At 34.7% G+C, this 6,581-nt stretch overlaps 1 pseudogene; it reads right to left on the bottom strand.

Annotated features, from left to right (window-relative positions):
- Positions 1–4,912: 4,912 nt before the first annotated feature.
- On the bottom strand, positions 4,913–6,028 carry LOC143410791 (actin-related protein 2/3 complex subunit 1A pseudogene; annotated as a pseudogene).
- Between the last annotated feature and the right edge of the window lie 553 nt (positions 6,029–6,581).

Genomic DNA, 6,581 nt, shown 5'->3' with positions numbered 1-6,581 from the left:
TGGAAGGAAGCTATCTAAATGGTACCTACTCTGAGCCCTAAATTCTCACATTTTTGAGCTGTTGATTGACTGCTGTTATCAGGAAAACTGAGCCAAATGTTTCACACAGATCTCTTGTGTGTCTCTTAACTTCAGATATCATTGGAATGAATGAGAAAATTCATCTTTTTTATTGTTCTATACTTGACTGAAATATATTTTTTATGGTTTAAGGGCTTAGGGAAAACACCAGGGTAGAGGAAAGATAAACTTTTTCTAAGGAATATGTGTATGTATTCAAAATATTTTACATATGTCTTCTTACAAAAATCTAATGGATAACAAAAATCATGCATTTATTTAAAATAAACATAGAACTAGAAAGGTGTTAATGCCAGTACTCATACTCATTAAATTATTCTAAATTAATGACATCTAGTATTGTTGCTTATGAATAAATGGAGTTGCATCTCAACTAATTGCTGAGCCAATTGAACATGGAAATATCCAAGAAATATAAATAAACATGAAATTAAGTAATTTCAATTAAGTTTAAAATTGTTTCAGATGATATCTCAAATTTTATCTCAAAGACAATGATAAATGTGAATAGGATGGTCACTGGAACCTGTGATACCACAGATACAATTACAGCAATATTTGTGATGAGATGTTGATTTTAAGTAAAACCTTTGTTCCTCTATTATTTTTATAGTGGTTAAGTATATATAATATAAAATTTACTATTTTAACAATTTTTAAAATTACAGTTCCATGACATAATAGATAGTCATGTTGCATAACTACTTTTACCATCCATTTCCAGAACTTTTTCCTTCTCCAAATGAAACTTTATCTAGTGAAGACTACAAACACTCCATCTTTCTCCACCTTTACTTCTGCAACCACTACTCTACCTTTCTGTCTTTGTTATTTGATTTTTTTAGGTATCTATTAAACGTGTAACCATACATCATTCTTGTGATTGGCTTATTTCACTTAACGTGTCTTTAAGTTTGGTTCATTTTTTAGCATAACAGCAGTTCTTTTCTTTTTCTAGGATGAATGTGTGTGCAATAGTGTCTGTGTGTGTGTGTATGTGGGCACCATATTACATCTTTTCTACCTTTCATTGTTAAGTCAAATTAAACTCTAAATTTAGAGTAGAAATATTTTCCCCTAATTGGCAAATGCTTGGAGAATGTCACAATTTTGGTTAGACAATAAATATATTTCTGATTTTGTGTTTTTATGTTGAAATTTAATCATGATATACAGCAATGAGTTTCTGATTAAAGGCACCCAAAAGACTCAAGAAAACATATACAGTAAACCATTCCTAAGTATCACATCCATAAGTTAAACTGTGGATTAAAAAAATTTCTGTAAAAAGTTGTATCTATACAGAACAGGTATACACTTTCAATCTTTTCCCCCTAAATAAATGAAGTATAAGAACTATTAATATAGCTTTCTCATGGCCTTAGATATTACAAGTAATCTAAATATGATTTAATGTACATAGGAAAATTTCTGTAGGTTTATGTGCAAATTTTTTATTTTCTATGGGGGTCTCAGAAACAATTTCCCATGGATTCTGAAAGCTGATAGAATTTGAAAGTTACATCCCCAATAGAATGGTGCTTTTAGAAAATGATTTGCAGATTTGAGAAGTGTGTTAAGTTATAAAACACAGTGAAAGATCATGAGTGCCCACATTAAAATGTGAACTTTTTTTTTTAATTTCTTACATACATGACATTAGTGGAATGCATTAGAATCAAAATTATCTATTCACAGCACAATTTTTCATAACTTGGTATATAAAGTATATTCACACCAAATTATGCCATTATTCATGAGCTCTCTTATTATTTTTTTATCATTACAATTCTTAATACACCTTTATACCACAATTTATCATATCTCTGTTTGTATATAAGATATGTTGACACCAAATTCACATCTTCATACATGTATTTTGTATAATTATGAGGGTCTCCTTCCACCATCCGTGCTATTCTCCTTCTTCCTCCCTTTCCCTCCCACCCTTATTCCCTATCTAGAGGTAATCTTCTTCCCATGCTCTCCCTCCCTACCCCATTTTGAGTCACCCCCTTTATGTCAAAGAAGACATTCAGCATTTGTTTTTTGGGGTTTGGCTAACTTCACTTAGCATAATCTGCTCTAATGCCATCCATTTCCCTTCAAATGCCATGATGTTATTCATTTTTAGTGCCGAGTAGAGCTCAATAACACAATTAATAACTTAGACTTAATTGACATATATAGAATATATCAACCAACATCAAGCAGATATACTTTTTCTCAGCATCACATGGATCCTTTTCAAAAATAGACCATATATTATGCCACAGGGCATCTCTTAGCAAATACAAAGGAGTAGAGATACTACCATGCATTTTATCCAATCATAATGGGATAAAATTGGAAATCAATGATAAAATAAGGAAGAAAATTCTTCCATCACATGGAGAATGAACAATATGCTACTGAATGAACAATGGGTTACAGAAGACATCAAGGAGGAAATTAAAAAATTCTTAGAGGTAAATGAACTTTTTTTTTAAGAAAGAAGCTTATTTTGAAAAATTTTTACAATTTAGATTTAAATTATAATTCATTTGAAAAAAATAATTAATACTTGTAATATGTAAAGCATTGTGTTCACATTGCAATAGAACTAGCAGACGACTATGTATTACTATACATATATTTTTAATAAATATTTATAATTTTGCATAATGCTATGAAGCCAAATCCAGAGTCCTGTGAAGATTTGAAAAGGAAGACATATCCTGGGGTGCTTGGAGACAGGTTTGAGTACTTTTGTCACTCAGATTTCTCTTTTACCTACAGCTCCCCATCCTGACCATATTCTCAGAATTTGCCTCCAAGTTAATGATATTTGTATAATATTGACACAGTTCTCCACTTTTTTTTTGGTGGGGGGAGGTGGTATCAGGGATTGAACTCAGGGGCCTCATGGGCCACTCAATTGAACCACGGAGCCACATCCCCCTATTTTGTATTTTATTCAGGGTCTCACTGAGTTGCTTAGCATTTTACCTTTGCTGGTGCTGGCTTTGAACTCGCTATCCTCCTGCCTTAACCCCCTGAGCCACTGTGATTATAGGAGGCCAACTAGTTCTCTACTTTTGATGTTCCTATTTTTGAAAATTAGACTAAATTGCCTCCATTTTGGCACCACATGTAGGAGTACCTCGGTTGCAAAATATTATGTCCATCTTTGCTTTATTTAAGGAGTCATGACAGGCTTCTTGTGTTTAAATTCTAGATTAGTTATGCACTACCTGGGTGCATCATCATTGTATGCTTGTTTTCTATCCCTAGATCATTTTCAACCCTGGACTGGAACAATTAAGCTATAAGTGAAAAGTGTAAGACAGTCTTTCATGAGAAAAAATATTTTGCTTGTATTTGAGTTTTTATTTCCTCTTGCTTTGCAGCAAGTGAATATCATCTTTGTCCTTTGCTATTCAACATATTAAAAAGGAAAGAAATGAAACTTCTTTTTCCTTTTCTTTGAAATGATGTTTCCTTCTCTACTCATTGCAGCCAGTTTTTTCCGGCTGCTTATATCATGTTAAATAAGTTCCTCTGTAGCACAGAAAAGCATCAGCTTTTCCAGGAGCAAAACAACTGTTGGTGTGCCAAATCCAGGAGAGTCACCTTTGTGTGATTTCCTAGGGACACTTTCTGAAGGTGTTTAGCTTGTCCATCTGTGATCTGGGAGGAAATCCAGACATCTGTCAGTACACTATAGTCTCCTATGATATTGATTTTAAGAATAAAAGGATTTGAACATTAAAATGACAAAAAAAGATTAATGGATATAGTTTGGTCAAAAGCCAAAGTGGAGTAAATTGAGATCATAGACATACTATCTTCAGAAGTAAATATCTTGAAGCCAGAAAATTGAAGATCTCTTTTTAAACAAGCTATGCCAGGAATCTTATCTGTCATTTTTAATAACTGTAATTTAATTAATTGTAATTGTAATTACTGAGAGAATTTGAAAATTCATTTTAAAATAATTTTACTTACTTTAAGATTCCACATTGTATCAAAATAAAATATTTTTAAAAGACCTGTCTTCCTTGTGGCTTTTCAGGAATAGAATGTTCCTGATACACTCTTGAAATCTGATTGCTTTTAATTTTACCTGAGAATAAGTTATGGGTTTCTGTGCATTATCTCATAGTTGTGGTGTGCTTAGAAGTCATTTCATGCCAAGACTTAAAGATTGTGTTACTATAATGTACAATAGTGGACTCCCACAGGCACATTCTGCTAACCATCTGAGGTCTTCCCATCTAAGCACAATAGTACAACACATATCTTGCCATTTCATATTGGGAGCTAACAGCTTCCTCTAGGACTTACTGTCGTGAGCAAACAGCATATTGTGCTCTAGTAGAATCTATTAGTTTATGTGATAAGGGAATGAGACTTTTACTGCTTCTGACACTTTAGAAAAGATACATTTAAATAACCTGTACAAGCCAGTCTTATTAAAAGATTAGTTCATCATATATTGAAAGCAATGTTTAACTCTATGGTAGTAAAGAATAATTTCTATTTATTTTCCACATTCAGGATTTTTATTTAATTTTCTAAAAGACAATGTACATACCTCCCTTATCTATTCCTTCTAGTGTAACAATTTTCCATAATAAAGTACTTAAAGATAAGCTTTCATCAAGAATGAGATGAAATAGCAAAAACAAACAAACAAAAAACACTGCTGCTTTTAGAAAAGCAACACTTGCTCCAATTCAAACAAAAGCACACAGTGTTTGCTGGATATGTTTAAAGTGTTTTCTTGGGGCTTACTTTCCTCACCAACAGGCAAGTGGTGGCTATGTTTCTCATGCTGGATGGTGGAGGCTTACTTGGTTTCACATTCAGAAGACACTGGATGTACTACTAAGTTCTTGAAATTCCAACTTTTCTTGACGCCATCAGTGCCAGTAGTATAAAATCTGTGGCCATCTTACTTGTTCACCTTATAAATAGACACTTTAGTGATGCTAGACTTGTGCAGTGTCTACAAGTCTGCATTGGGTCTTGGGTGGTGGCCCTCTTGTCCATGTTGCAAAAATGGTCCATGACAGACATGTTGGGCATGATGCTCTATTTTGGAATGTCTAGGTTGAAGACAAAGAGTATTGTACAGTAGTCAGGGCCAGCAGCCACAACACTATTCTCGGAGACAATCAGGAGTGGCAAGACTTAATTTTCAGAGTGGAGACCTTTTTGAGTCATTGGCAGCAAGGCAGGGTTTGGTTGTGACTGAACCAGGAGGAGTTGCTCCCACTGGCAAAGACTTTGATTCTGTGGACCCAGTCACCAGTGTCATTGTCAACAAACTCTGATGGACATCAGCTGACCCAAAGGGATTTTGCTGCCCCTGGAAGTATTGGTTGGCTTTTAATATACTTCTTTACTGGACCCAGAAGATACTCTACATCTGAAATCACATGACCATGCAGCTAGCAAAATGTTGGGAAGCCCATACAAGGTGAGGACAATGTAGCTATAATATTTTTAAAGTCTTTGCTTACCCACTAGTCATTTCCAGAATTGAAGGGACAAACAAAAATGAATCGTGCTCTCCTTCCCACAGCAAAATTGTTTGCCAGAGGAGATGGATCAGTTCACAAACTTGCCTGCGTGATTAAACCTCAGGATCACCTGTGTTGGTTTCCAGACACAGTCTTTCTGACTCCAGATATAGACATTGCTATCTGCCCTACAAGTGGCCATGCCATCCTTCTATAAAAGCAGTCAATAATTCCAAGGGATCCCTGGGCCCCTTGGGTTCATTAGCTTTCACTCACTTGCTCCTATTCTTCTTACAGATGTGCACTTCATTATTATTGGGGTTAAGGGTCATCTGGGTAATGTCCCTCTTTTAGGTATGGCAGGTGATTCACTCTAGTAAAAACTGATGCAGGGGTCTGGGGATGTGGCTCAAGTGGTTGCGCGCTCGACTGGCATGCATGCAGCCCGGGTTCAATCCTCAGCACCAAATACAAAAACAAAGATGTTGTGTCCACCGAAAACTAAAAAATAAATATTAAAAAATTTTCTCTCTCTCTTTCTCTCTCTCTCTCTTTGCATTTTCAAAGGATAAAAAGCTGGGGGTCACAATGGTCAGGAACAGATTGGAGCCAAGAATTCCTGGGGTCAATTTGGAAGATCAGGCTTCAGCTGGCACAGGTGAAGGCAGAAAATCACTTTAGTAAATTTACATCTGTATAGCAATGATTAGGCTGAGTGCTCTAAAAGATGGTGAGATGCTTTTCATTTAGAAAAATGAAGAATCCATTGTATTTACACTGATGTATAAAACAGTATGCTATATAAATTTAATCAGATTATGTTCTAGTTATAATTTTATTCCTTAGTGAAGTCTGTGACTATATTGTTCAGCCTTAGAAGTTATATGTCATAAAAATCATTTTTTTTAACTTAGTGGTCATGATAATGTGAAGTTATGAATGTACAGAAACCATCAGTCAGCTTGAACATTAGGATTGTGAAAAACGATGAAA

This window comes from Callospermophilus lateralis, chromosome 11 (assembly GCF_048772815.1).
Source record: "Callospermophilus lateralis isolate mCalLat2 chromosome 11, mCalLat2.hap1, whole genome shotgun sequence".
NCBI classification, from domain to species: Eukaryota; Metazoa; Chordata; class Mammalia; order Rodentia; family Sciuridae; genus Callospermophilus; species Callospermophilus lateralis.
The sequence above is the reverse complement of the archived record's forward strand: the minus strand, read 5'-3'. Positions and strand labels throughout refer to the sequence as shown.